This window comes from Papio anubis, chromosome 3, assembly GCF_008728515.1.
Source record: "Papio anubis isolate 15944 chromosome 3, Panubis1.0, whole genome shotgun sequence".
Lineage (NCBI taxonomy): Eukaryota > Metazoa > Chordata > Mammalia > Primates > Cercopithecidae > Papio > Papio anubis.
Window position 1 is genome coordinate 122,720,191 of NC_044978.1, and position 14,548 is coordinate 122,734,738.

A 14,548-nucleotide genomic window follows, 5' to 3' on the forward strand; every position below is an offset into this window, starting at 1 on the left:
AAATGACATCTTTAAAATATTGAGTAATATTTTATATAATACTGGCCAATTAATATATCTATTTATTTTGTTTTTTCTTTTTTTTTTCTCAACAATGTTTTGCGATTTCTATTTATAAGTTTTCCACATCTTTTATGTAAATTATCCCTATTTCATATATTTTTATGTTATCATTAGTGACATTTAAAACATTCAGTTTCCAATAACTTATTGCTAGTATATAGAAATTCAGTTGATTTTATATGCTGATCTTGTATCCCAAAATCTTGCTAAGCTTACTTATTAGTACAAGTAACTTTTATTCTCGATTCCATCATATTTCTATACAAATAATCATATTCTCTGTGAATAAAGACAGTTTTATTCCTTCTTTTCTGATTCCTGTGGTTCTTTTTCTTTCTTTCTTTTTTTTTTTTTTTTTTTTATTGTACTAGCTGAAACCTCCAGGACAAAGTTGAATAGAAGTGGTGAGAGTGGAAATTCTTGTCCTGTTCTGGTCTTTTATCTTTCAGTATAATACATTTTCATAGGTGCTTTCTTTAGGTTGAGAAAATTCTCTTCAGTTTCTCCTTCACTGAGTCATTTTATGAGGAATGGATGTTGGATTTTGCCAAATGGTTTGTTTTACCTATTTTATGTGTCTATTATGTACACGTTGAAGAATTTCTGGGTTTTTGTTTTGTTTTGTTTTGTTTTGTTTTTTGAGACGGAATCTTGTTCTGTTGCCCAGACGAGTACAGTGGCTCAATCTCGGCTCACTGCAAGTTCCGCCTCCTGGGTTCATGCCATTCTCCTGCCTCAGCCTCTCAAGTAGATGGGACTACAGGCGCCCCCAACCACGCCCAGCTAATTTTTTGTATTTTTAGTAGAGACGGGGTTTCACCGTGTTAGCCAGGATGGTCTGGAACTCCTGACCTCGTGATCCTCCTGCCTCGGCCTCCCAAAGTGCTGGGATCACAGGCGTGGGCCACCATGCCCGGCCCTGAAGAATTTCTTTTAGCATTTCTTGTGTAGATCTCCCAGAAAAAAAATCTGGTTTGGGGAGAAGGGTATGAACATGTCTTTATTTTTCATTTTTGTAGGATATAGGACTATGCTACAATTTTATGTAGAATCTATTTAGAATCCTATACAGAATTCCAGACTAACATGTTTTACTTTCAGCTCTTTAAAGATGTCATTCTATTGTTTTGGCCTTCATTGTTTCTGAAGAGAAATCAGACATAATTTTATCATTGTTTTCGTCTGTGTAATGTTTCTTTTTTCTCTGACTGCTTTTAAGATTTTTGTGTCGTCTTTGGCTATCTACAGAGTGAATATGGTGTGCCTAGTTCTGTTTTTGTGTTTATCCTTTTTTGGGATTACTATGATTCGTGATGCTGAAGTTTGATATTTTTAATCGATTTTGAGAAATTCTTGGTCATTATGTTTTCAAGTATTTCTTCTGACCCATTTTCTATCTCTCACGGATGCAATTACATATTTACTAGACTACTTAATATTGTCCTAGAGATCATAGACTCAAGTTTTTTACTCACTCCCCCTTTTATTTATTTATTTTTGATAATTGACCTGTCCTCAGGTTTATTGCTTCTTTTTGCTGCTGTTAATAGGCTACTGTTGTGTTTCGTGGCCTCTTAGGCTCCTAATATGTATTCACTTTTAATGATAGTGTATTTAAAAAATTTTTGACATTTCAGTTCGCTTTCTTTTTATACTTTTCATTACTCTGCTGAAATTCTCTGTATATTCATGCATGCTCTCCACCTTTTCCACTGAATTATTTGACATATTTAGCATAGTTATGCTGAAGTTACCCCCTGATAAATCTAACATCTGTACTTTCTAGAGTCTCAGCTTGTTGACTGTTTTCTCATTTGATTATTGTTCACATTTTTTTCTTTTTGTGTGTCTCAAAATTTTTTACTGTATGTTGGACATTGTGAGAAAAAAGTAGAGATTGAGAAAATTAATATTTTTTTTACCCTAGAAAAGTGCATACTTTTTTTTTGTTAGGCCTTGGCTTGGGAAAGTTGAGGAAATCTGTTGTATATTTGAGGTATGTGGGTTTTATTTCAGCTTTAGTTGGATTAGTTTACGACTGACTTCAAATGTTTTGAAAACAAAATAAGGTCTTTTCTGTCACTAGGGCTTGTGATCTGAGCATTGGCAAGATTTCAGAGATCTCTGTATGCTCACAGACTGTTTTGGTTGCTAGGGAGTTCTTTTTCCTTCCCCGTTTCCGACTTTATTAATCTCAGGAGGTCTCTCTTATTTTTGCTCTGCTAGTTCAAGCCTTTGGCATCCAGTGCTTTGTACTTAATGAAAGTTCACAACACTCTGAGGAACTGTTCTCAGTTCTTCTGCCTTATTTCTGGCCTCAGTTGCAACTGTTTTGACCTAGTGAAGGCCTAGTCTTTCTCAGACAGATTTCTTTTAACTCTTCTGCCCTGACTCCAGTCTTCACTGGGATGCTGCCTTGCACTTAGGGAAGGTTCACATGCCTCAAGGATCTCTCTGTCAGATTTCTTGACTTTCCCTCAGTCTTCAGGATAGTCCTCCTATGTGCCTGGTGAAGACCTGTGGTAAAGTGCTGGCAGGTGAGTACAGCTTGATGGTGTGGATGGGTTCCTTGGGACTCCAGCATGTCAAGCCAGTTCACACACAGGTCTTAATAGTTGTTTAAGATTCATGTAGTTTCTCATTTTCTTTTCTATGGTAGATTCTGTTTCCTGCTACTCCACCAGGGATGAAAAATTCACTGGTCTCATCTTTTATAGAACGGGATCATAACTATATAGATTTTAGTTAAGTTAGCTTTATTAGTGTTCTCAGCTTTCTTAAGGGGATAAAAAGCAATGATTTTATGGATTATCTGACTTTTCCTTTAGTATTAGGTTTGCCCAATCATCTCCACGATTTCTAAATTCCAAACTTCTTGAATAAATAAATGTTAAAAGAAAACATTGTACTAAAGTCAAAAGAAGTGTTTTAAAACCTAGTTCTACTTTTTACTGTCTGTGTATGCTTGGATAAACTACTCCTCCGAAATTGTATTGCTTGCTTTTTCAGCTTGTTGAGTCTTTCATAAATTTAAGGGTTGGAATATGTCTCTCAGACAGAAAGTGATAGAGCTTTGCAAGTCTTCAGATGTATTCAAGTTTGGTAAACACTGGGTTAGGCCATGGATAAAAGATTGGTCTTTGTGTGTTCATAAGAAAACCTGGATAGGAAGCTCTTTTTCTTACACAAAGCCTCAATTGAGAAGTAAAGCTGGGACTATTAGTCCATGTTCTGCATTGAAATAATGGTAGCCATGCCTAGATTGATTTAAGATATCTGTCTTCACACAGTTAATAGTCACATCAAGGGAAAGAGCAACAGGCAGAACTCTTGGCTTTGTGTAAGAGCCCGAGGAAAGGGCCTGAGAGAGTACACACTTACTGTCTCAAAGTGCAGTGTTAATGTGAGGTGTTGGGGAAGAGGTCTTGGGTATGTGTGTGTCTGCATAATATATGTGTGGAAACTCTCAGTGCTGGTCCTTTGTGATATGTCTGTAAAAACTTTCAATTAACAAAAATAACCCACATTAATTGAATACTTTTTATGTGCCAGTCACTGTTCCAAGTTCTCCACAAAAGGTAATTCTTTAGTCCTTATAGTAGTACTGTAGTGGTGCTGATACTATTTTTATCTTCATTTTTCAGATGAGGAAGCTAAATCACGTAAAAATTAAGAAACAGCTCAGCGTTTCACAGCTAGTAAGTAACAGAGACGGGCTTGAGACCCAGATTGGCAGGATCAAGGTCTTGAGCTCGTAATGACTCTGCTATGGTGCCTCCCTTGAAAGCGTCTTCGTGCTTTCATTGTTGTTTTTGTTATTGTTATTCTGACTATTATTTAGTACCTCCTTGGTGGATAGTGGCTGTGAATTTGTAGTTGTTGGTGTGTTTCTTCTGGAGCTTAAGCTCCTGCCTCCTCTATTGTTGAGTTTTTGTTACCTTTGAAATAATTGCTGAATCAGCAAAATATCTGTTACATTGCTGCTGCTCGAATGGCTATCTTTTAGAATTAGCACTCTTCTTTCTGAATCTGATGCCACAGCCTTTTGAACTTAAGGTATTTGGATGTGTCAGTAAAGGGGCTGTGGTAGCTGTAGTAACAGCAGCTCCAATGGTGGTGACCATAGAGAATATGGAAGAGCTGTGAATGAGATGAAGACATTTAGTGATGGCAGAGGAAACTTTGGGATTTCACAGCTTTCTTCCTCCAAAAACTATTTGAAAGCAGATACGAGGAGTGGGAAATACAGAAATAATTCCAGCCTTTGTGCACCTTACAGCATAACGAGTGATGTTCACAGCTGATAAATAATAATAGCAAATACCTGTATAGAACTTACTCTATACTGGACACTTTCCCAAATATTTTACATGTGCTATCTCATGTATTCCACTCAGTAATCCCAGAAGATGGAACTCTGATCTCTAGTTTACAGGTGAGGAAACTGAGGCAAAGCAAGGTTAAGCGCTTGCTCAAGATCCCACAACCAGTAGGTGACAGAACTGATATTTGAACCCAGGAAGACTGGCTTGAGAATCTGACACTTAAACACTATCCTATTCTGCTAACAAATAATGAGCCAGTTGGCAACTGTGGTAAGAGCTGCAGAGACAATGAGAAGATGAGGGGGATTGAGCTGAGTCTGGAGGGTTTTGGGAAGGCTTGCCTGATGAAGTGATGAGGAGTGATGAAAAAGTCAGCTAGGTGAAGGGGCGTGTGTATATGTGCATGTGTGTGCCTGTGTTCCTGTACCCATGCATGTGACATGGTCAGGGAGACACATTTTCAAGACTTGTATAACACACCTCTGTAAATAGCTTCAAAATAAAATATCAATTTGTGATTCTTTTAATGGAAATTTACCTCATGCACAACTTTCAGGCACTGTTTTTTAGAATAATTCAAAGTGATGCTGTCTTTGTATATGGCTTTAAGACAGGTTTTGAGCACATATCTCTGTGTGTCTGTGTCCTGCTTTATGGGCAGTAACAAGCTTGGGAATCCTGGAAAGCTGAATTCACATTCCAGCTTTGTAGCCCTGATCATTGCCCAGTTACTTGGGGTTGTGTTCTCTGTTTGTTGATTAATAGAAAATGCATTAAAAATGCATAAAATAGAAAAATTATCCCCAATCAGTACAAACATCCACATATCTGAAGGCTTCTATTACAGGTTCCTGGTAATCATCAGAACTCCTCTAGTGAGACCACCAGGTTATTTCTAGGTTCCATCCCAGAGTCAATGGTCCCTCAAAAAGGAAGTTTTTGCTTACTATGAGCAAAACCAAATAGAATTAGAAGGATCATGGATTCAAGAACTCTAAAGACAGGGTTGAGAAATTAAGTGAGAAGGAGAAAACAGAGGAAGATCTAAACATTGAGATTACACCTCTGCCCAACTTAGTTGTGTTCTAACATTTTAAAAAAGAGATTAACTGGGAAGCAAATAGAAATTAGACTATTTATTAAAAAGCCTTTAGCAGTTTCTCATCAAGTGACACATTTGGTGTTTAGTGTTCCTAATGAGTTGCACTAGGGTTATTTTTACACTTTTGGGCATCTGTGGAGTGGTAAATGTGTTCCTAAATATTAGATATAATTACAATAAAATATGTTTATATAAATTTACTTGGTACCAGATTCAGACTAGTTTTGTTTTAATCAGGGTTTTGAATTATACATGACTTTCATCTCTCTTCACCTTTATCCTCATTAATCAAGAGCTGACTATATCAGGTGTCTGCACTTGAGTGGACCCACTGGATCTCTTTGCATTTTGGTTTTCTGATGTGTAAAAATCAAGTCAGCACCCCTATATCGCTCAGGGTATTTGTAGGGATAACATGATATAATATGCAGCAAAGTGGTTTGTATGAATCTGGTATAGGATGGATGCCCAAATGAGTTTAATCCTTTTTTTCTTTCCTCCCTCCCTTCCTTCCCTCCCTTTTTACTTACTGCCTTCCTTTCTTCCTTCCTGGCGGTGGGGCAGAAGATAAGGAGACCAAGTCTCAGGTTTGCTACTCAGAGGCTGGTGAGCTTGACTTGATCTTTCTGCTGGTAAAATGAGAGATTCATTAAATAGATCCCCTAAGAGCCCTGCAAGTTATAAAAGTCTACATTTTCATTTTCTTTGATTCTTGAGTTATACAAGAAAATATTTGACAGTACTTTCAGTTAAATAGTTTCAGTTTTTGCCTGTTTAAAGGAAGGTTGTAGTCTTAACTCTCCACCCCTCTAAACCTGGGAAAGGATTCCCACAAATACAGCTTCACCAAATTTATAGGCTCCCTGCTGAGTTAGCAGAAACCAGGCAACTGAGTGGATGAGCTTCTATTAGCACAGTGGTGTTTGGTTATGCAGCTGAGTGGATGAGCTTCTATTAGCACAGTGGTGTTTGGTTATGCAGCTGAGTGGATGAGTTTCTATTAGCACTATGGTGTTTGGTTATGCAGCTGCAGAACTGGGGAGAAAAGCCTGAGCCAATATTTATGAGGTGTGACTGTGACCTAAACTTTAGAACTAGTTCTCCTAGAAAATGCAGGTAATTATTTTTCATTTCCTTGGAAAAATAAACAGCCATGTAAGGTAGGCTGAAAAATGGTCCCCCAAAGATGTCCATGGTCTAATCGTGGAATCTGCAAATATGTTAAACTACACAACAAAAGGAATCTTGCAGATGTGATTAAGGGTTTGAGATGGGAGGTTATCTTTTACACTAGGGAGACAGGAGAGTCAGAGTAAGCAAATTGTGACAGAAGCAGAGAGACAGACTTTTGAGGATGCTACACTGCTGGCCTTGAAGATGAAGGGTGGGGCCATGATTCAAGGGGTGTGGGCAGCTTTTAGAAGCTAGAAAAGGTAAGCTGAACTCGCTCCTAGGGCCTCCAGAAGGAACTCAGCCTTGCCAACACCTTTATTGTAGCCTGTAAGGCATATTTCAGACTTTTGAACTACAGAATCGTGAGATAATAAGTTTGCATTGTTCTGAACCACTACATTTGTGGAAATTTGGTATAGCAGTGATAGGAAACAAATGTACCATGGCTACCAAAGTAAAAACCCTACATTTTGAAACATTTATTATTTCTCCAAATAAGTCTGGATGAACAACTCTAAGGATGGAAGAATAATTTTACCTATTACAACCTGGTAGTTGGAGAAAAGACTTGGTGAGTGGAGGTGATCTAGACCTTCCAACAGGTAAGAAAACCTCAAAATTGCTAGTTCTTGTGACATCCCAGGTAGGCCACAGTAGACATCTCCATTCAAGGGAGTTACTGAATTATAAAGGTGAAAATTGGTTAAAATTGGCCTATTTCCTATGGAAGTATTCATAAACTATTCAATTTCAGGTCTATTTTTTCTTTCTACTCTAGGAATATGGCCACAATTGACTGAGGAAGGGGCATGAATAAGGTAGTATTGATAGGAGATATGAAATAATTCTCTACTGAGTTAATCCCACTTTTCTATAAAATTAATATAATTTCTCTCTCTCAGTAAAGGGATGGCTATTAACAATAGAGCATTCCATATGTGGAACAATAGAGATCAACTACGCACAAAAAAATTGGCAATGGATGGACGTTGGATAGCTTTCAATGGGGCTTTTCCTCTCAGGTTTCAGTCAAATTTTGCTGTAAGTTAAAAGAGAAACCCTATTATAGGTCAGGTTCTAGGGGGTTGTATGCCCATACTGACTACTTACTGGCTGTGGGGCTGCCCCATGGGAAATTGCTTTATTTGGGGTGAGCCAGCTCCCTTCTGTTGAGGGTAATGCCCAGGGAGGGACTCAGCTGTGAACCAATGGCACCTGGAACATCCAGGCAACTGGAGAAATGAGTGCCTCAAAGTGGGTAGCTGGAAGGAGCTGGTAGGTGTACTCCAGGGTTCTTACAGACCCCTGGATGCGTGTACATAAAGGCAAAGCAGAGACATGGGATCAGCATGAAATAGAGCCCTTAATTGGGTTCCAGAAAGATAGATTTAGAGGTTCTATGCCACTGGCTTTGCGAAAGTTACTTGGTCAATTCATTAGTTCCATTGCTCTCTAGGTTTCAGTTGAATGACCTTTCCATTGCTTCTATATCATGATGATGGTGAAAAACAGAGAATTAGAATAGTTGAAAGTCAAAGATAAGCCTTATTCTAAATCTAGTTTTACAACTTTGTTGAAAAACATCTTCAGATGCGTTGTTACCTTCACCCTCTTTAAACATTTCCATCTCTACCTTTTTTGGGATTTACCCTGATGGAAATAGTATTAAGGCAAAGTAATTGTGCAAAGTTGGTGGCAGAAAGGAAAATAAGCACAATTAAAGGACTTGGATTCAGTGAACCATATGTTTATGGAACCTCTACTGGGTTCAGACAAAATATATATATTCAACTATTTATTTTAGATGATAGAATATCTAGAGATTAAGTAATCTACTTTTTAAACAAGGGTAGACATTGGACTAATGGTACATTTTTAAAAGGCGGGAGTTTTTATTTGGAAATACTTTATCCCTACAAATTACTCTTAGTTTGTTACTGTTGGTGAAAAAATTATCTTCCTCTAATAACTTAAGCAACATTGTGAGAACTACTGAAGGTAGATTGTAGCTTAATTACATGAAGTTACCAGTCTTTCTATATGTTTTTTCAGTCCTTGTAACACCAGTTATTAGTCTTCCTTATTGTCCCCAGCACACTTTTCTACATTTTACAAATATCACTCCCACTTACTGTATCTTTATTATTAATTCATTTAACTTCTGTTACAAGGAGATCAAGCATTTATTCCTTTTTGAACATTCACTTGCCTACATGCTTAGAAATATTTGACTGACAGCAACGACTACCCCCATGGAGCCTGTGTAAACATGAGTTTATGGGCTGCTGTGCAGGCACCTTTGGTGATTTACTTTCTGGTTATTGGGATTTATTTATTTTTTGATGGACTGGTAAATTATGAGGCTGTGGACCTTGCCAGGTTTTCAGGTATCAACTCAGCCCTGCTGGAAAAACTGTGGTTGGCACTGCAACACAGAGAATGACCAATGAGGCATCATATATTTTTAATAGATATATGTTTTAATAAACATTCTCCTCCTAAAGCAATGGATTTTAAAATAGGCTTTTGCCTTGAGCCATGTAGCTACCCAGCTGTGAGTTTTATAAGGCAACAATCTCCACATCATTAGATGTTGTGACTAATATTCCAGCAACTGAAATAATAGCTATTTACATGCACATAAAAAGTTAAAATGACATTTAAGGTGCACGTACACTTAGAAAAGTATGCTTGTAAAAGCAATGCCACATGTTTCTCCTTCATGTTCCTTCTATTGACTTGTAAAGACCCCTTGCAAACAAAAGGTAGCTTAGAAATCTTGTTCCAGACAGACACCTGGGAATTCTCCAAACTTGACAGCAAGGTAGGATAGCCTCCAACCTCGAATCCCACTACCCTTTAGGGTTCTAAGCTTCCTGAAGATTTCTACTGATTTCATTGGTTCATGTGCTTGTGGTCTGTTCCTGCCTTTGCAAGAGGCTTTGCTATTTTCACTTCAATTTACTGTTTTGCCCCTTTATTGGTTTCTGTATGAAATTCACTCACATCAAACATTTGGTGGTTTGTTGTGGATTTTAGTGGCAAGTCACTTTGTGTTCCTTACAGCATTCTGCCATTTCTGTAGCCCCACCTGCTTCTGCTCCCCACTCCTGCTTTATCTTCCTCTCATTGTTAGAAAGACATACTTTTCTTTCCTTGTCATATTCAGAGTATAGCCTAATCCTTTGAGGTCTCATTTTCTATTCCAAGTAGTTATCAAGGTGTCCTTCCCACCCCACAATAAAGAGTCTGGTGCCAATTTTAAGTATAAAATTATTTTTCCCATCTCATTATAGGACTGAAGACTTATTTTCTATTCCTACTAAGTATTTTGATCACAGGCATGCACCTGTTACGTGAAAGTTCAGAAAGTTCTTCTGAACTTTCTCCTGATATTCCTGTCTTCTGGGCAGGTGAACAAAAGAAGCAAGCAAGGAAGAATAGCATTAATAAGAAGCTCAGGATGGACAACTGTTTTAGAGGGGGAAATGCTGGTGTATCAGTTTCCTGTCTCTGGTGTAACATGAGAACATGCAATCAGGAGAAGAATTTGCCTATATTCAATCTACCTGGCTCAACCCCAGAACCATGCAATCTAACCTCATCTATTTTTTGACCTGTAAATCTCTATTATTCAAATGAAAACTAGGCAGCCACATTCTTTTTCCCTTGCTATTTTGGCCTATTACATAAAAACTTTGGCCTTTGGAAATATGGGGCAGATTAATTTTCTCTCCTCCCTCCACTTCTTACTTCTCCTAGGTGGTCTGTCCTATTAGAAGAATGAACAGTGTATTTGACTCTGCCTCTGCTTAGTTTCCTTTAAATAAAATATTTGAATATAGCTTAAATATCTGTTTAATTTATGATTGTGTTAAAGGTAATTTATTTCCTGAACTGAATCTTGTTTTAGTTACATAATGTAGAAGACTGTACTTGATATGAATTTTATGTAAAAATCATTTAAAAAATAATAACCAGGACTTCAGTGGATTCTCTCATACAATAGTATTCAGAAAATTTAGGTATTTCCCCATCTCTGGATAGCGTGGAAAAAACTGTCTCAAGCTTCTTCAAAGCTGTTATTCACCTCAAACTATAATTTTGGGAGTTTGCAGAATCACATTCTTTTAAGTTCATGGCAATTTGAATGAATCTGGTGGAATTTTCTTTCATCCAGTTCTATATTCTAATTTTAATCTGAATTTCACATTAAAGTAGTCTGCCCCCAACCTGCACCCCACACCTTCCATGGTGCGCATAAGTTCCTGAAAGGACTGAGACTGGGTCTCCTTTATCTTTTACCCCTTTGTAGCCTTGCCTGTTACAGGCACAGTGAATTATTTCTCTCTTAATTTGATAAGAAAGCATTAGCCTCTGAAACAGTTTCATACAGTTGTTGGTTGGTACAGAAGAAAATATGGAGTGAGCTCTAAATCTCCAGACTCATACTGAAACTAATATGTGTGTGTGTGTGTGTGTGTGTGTGTGTATATGAGGCGTCCAAGAATTTGGACTTCCTTTGTGTAATTATTATGTGAGTATCATTGCACACATCCCTTGCTCCTTAGTCATTTAAAATTACTAGGGCATTTTACAAAGAATAGGGGGAAACCAGATAACTTCTTAATTCTCTATAGTTTTATTAATATTAATGAAACAGCATGAAAGAGTTGCTTAAAGAGAGCAATGAGACAGCGAGACACTGAGTACCAAGAAATATACTTGCCTTCTTCTGGACATGTAACTCTCATATGAGTGAATCCGGTTGTTTCAAAAACAAAGAGAGATATTTCTTGTGATTTGATTTCTCTCCCATCTTATCTGTAGGAATCGCAGAATTCATAACAGAATCATCCTAGCATATGCTTTTTCCTTCAGTGTTCTGATACCGAAAGGAATACTGAGTTGCCTTGTACCGTGTTTGCACAGCATGCCCTCAGCTTCAGCTGAAGTCTTGAAAGACTTTGCGGGTTATGACATTCCCCTAAATGTGCTGAGCTTTCTTTAACCTTTCATAAAACATTGTGATCTTTATGGACTGTATCATATTGTGCAGTAATGTGCTTTATTGTCCACAGAATAAGCTTTTCTTAAAGATAATTGGAAAGCTGGAAATGGCTGCTATCGGCTGATTTTTTAAAAATACATTATTTCTGAAATGGGGCTGGTGTAATAATGACCCTATCTGTTCAAGATTTAAGATTTGTCTTGGCAGAGAAAATTGATCCATTTCACCTTTGTCTAATGGAAATTTTTATCTAGGATTATCTGTTTATGTAAATGAATTGTTCCTCTGAAAAGGGAACTTGAGGGGGCTGTAAATCTTGGTGACACTTCAGTTTCATAGGGGAGAAATTGGAAAGGATTCTAGTATTTATCTGCCTGAAATTGGTTATAAAAACAAAATTATCTTCGTGTACCTGCAGCATCTGATGTTTCCTGGAATTTCATTATATTTCTGAATAATTCAGTGCAATAGAGAGAATGGTGTTTCTGTATTACCTCATTCAGAAGTTTTTACTTTTTCTATTTTCCGGTTGCTTTCTAATGCTGACATTATAGAGGGGGAGAAGCTTTTGCTTACCCATTCTTTTAGGGATGAGATTTTTTTTCCTGCATAATTTTAATAGTCTTCAGCTATTGTAGGCTCATTATCTACAGTTATATGCAATGTATTAGCAAAATATCCATCATTTCTCTTTTTTAGAAAACATAGCTCATATAAATTCTGATCTTAGCTCAGTATCAGAATTGCTCTACATTGAAAATAAATAATTTGTTTTTTTAAGGTGAGTTTTGGACCAAGCTTAATCCAGAAGCTTAATTTGGAAGTTGTAAGGTGATAACTTTGAAAAATCAGCAGTGTCTGACAAATTCTTTTTCTCCAGGTCAAAGGGAAAGTGGAGAGTAAGGTCAACCCACTTAAATGTCAGCTAATTAGAGAAAACAAAGTGAGACAAAAAAAAAAAAAAAAAAAATCATTTGCATTAACTTTTTTGAAGAAAGGTATAATTTATTTATAGACACCACTAACTTTATTATATGGTAATTATCAGAATTACATTGTTTTTTGTGTCTCTTGCAGCCACTTGCTTGGAAGTTTCTCCCCTTTACCAATATTTGAGCTATTTCACCAGGATTTGAAAAAAATATTAGCAACACGTTGCATTCCAAAGATGACACGAATGTAATTATTTAGCTGTGTGACATTAGGACTGAAAATTGGTAAGAGCTTTGATTTTTGCAGCATGATTCCATTCATAAGAAGGGATAGAAAGGCTACAACAAGGAGTGGTGCTTGCTGCCTGGAATATTGTTATAAAAGTCCTATTTGGACATCCATATTCAGGATGATCATCACAGCTTTCTGTTAGTATTAAATAGATATGAACAACAAGTATGGTACAAAATCATCTCTATTTTCCAGAAGATTGAAGGGAAATGTAGCAGTATGGGATAGAAGACAGGGCCCAGGACTGGAAATGAGACCTGGATCTGGCAGGCTGGAGAGTTGTGTGACCATGGAGGGGTCACGGCAGCTTCCTGAACCCTTGGCTCCTCATCCTTAGGATGAAAATTGAACTTATGCCAAAACAAAATGTGCTGTGAGGAGTCAGAATAGTGGTTACCTTGGAGGAAGGAAGTGACAGGAGAGGTGTTAGTAGCTGTAGGGCTTCTGGGATGCTGACAATGGTCTCTTTCTTTTGGGTAATAGTCATACAGGTGTGTTCACTGTGTGAAAACTCCTCAAGCTATATGTACCTTATGATCTGGGTACTTTTCTAAATGTATATTAAATTATTATGTATGATATTCAGTTCAATTAAAAAGTTGCTTCAAATGCCTGCTTGTTATAAGATCACTGGGGGAACTGTGTTTGAAATTATTTTTAAAAATAACATGCATTCCAATGTTAGGTATAAACCTCTGCAAAAATATGTAGCTTTTTGGATAAGGATCACATGTATTTCCTTCTGCATACCTCTAATCTGTTTGTTACTATTTTTCTTTTTATTGTTTGTTCCAGCACAATTATGAAGATCCAATAAGTTTATATTCTACTTATGCATAATAAACTCCATTATATTTAGAGCACTGGTTAAGAAAAAAAAGGCTCCCAGATACAATCAGATGCATAATATCTCAAACTAAGTGCCATTATCACAAACTGAACCTTTTAAAATACTTTCTTCTGTGTGGAAGACACACTGAACCCTGATCATTCATTCCAGCATTCACTCAGTAGCTTTTAAGGACATAGAAGAAAACAAACTTTAATTGCTTCTGTACTGACTCCCAAGCTGCTCACTATGTTTTTTACTCAGAGCACTGAATGTTCTTAAGTGGTTCTAACATTCTCTCAGCATGCCTCAAGTGTCTTTGGCTCTTTACTCCTTCCTGTTTCTGTAGAATGGCCTGGAACTGCATTTTGAATACGGTGCAGAAAGAACTTTGTCTGCAGGACCAATGACCTGTGTGTGTGTGCCCGCGCGTGTGTGTATGTGTAGGAATGGGGTAGGGTGCTGGGCTTCAGGGCTTGGGCAGGTGGAACAAATTTTGGGGACCTTGATGCGAATGTCAGTCCAAATCTTGCTTCATGTCTTTGTTTAAAGCCTGTTTCTTCTTCTTCTTCTTCTTCTTTTTTTTGTAGCTACAGAAAAACTCTGCCTCAGCAGTCCTGACTATTGACTGTCTAAGCTCAGTATCCAAATTGATTTTAAGCACTATATGCTGGCAAATCTACATTTTCCCAACTGTTGAAGAGAGAACTATTTCTCAGCATAGATCCAGAATTCAAGAGATACATTTCAAAACCTGAGCTCTCAGCTTCTCTTATCTGCAACCAGAGCTACATCACAGAATGGGCTGAAACATATTTTCT

The 14,548-nt window shown here is 37.3% G+C and overlaps 1 long non-coding RNA gene across 1 annotated transcript in view; it reads left to right on the forward strand.

Annotated features, from left to right (window-relative positions):
- Positions 1-987: 987 nt before the first annotated feature.
- LOC103884377 overlaps positions 988-14,548 on the forward strand; it is a 349,506-nt gene continuing 335,945 nt past the window's right edge. The window contains exons 1-2 of the long non-coding RNA XR_002522050.2: positions 988-2,600; positions 3,708-3,761. This is a non-coding gene — a long non-coding RNA (uncharacterized LOC103884377). The remainder of the gene's footprint in view (positions 2,601-3,707; positions 3,762-14,548) is intronic.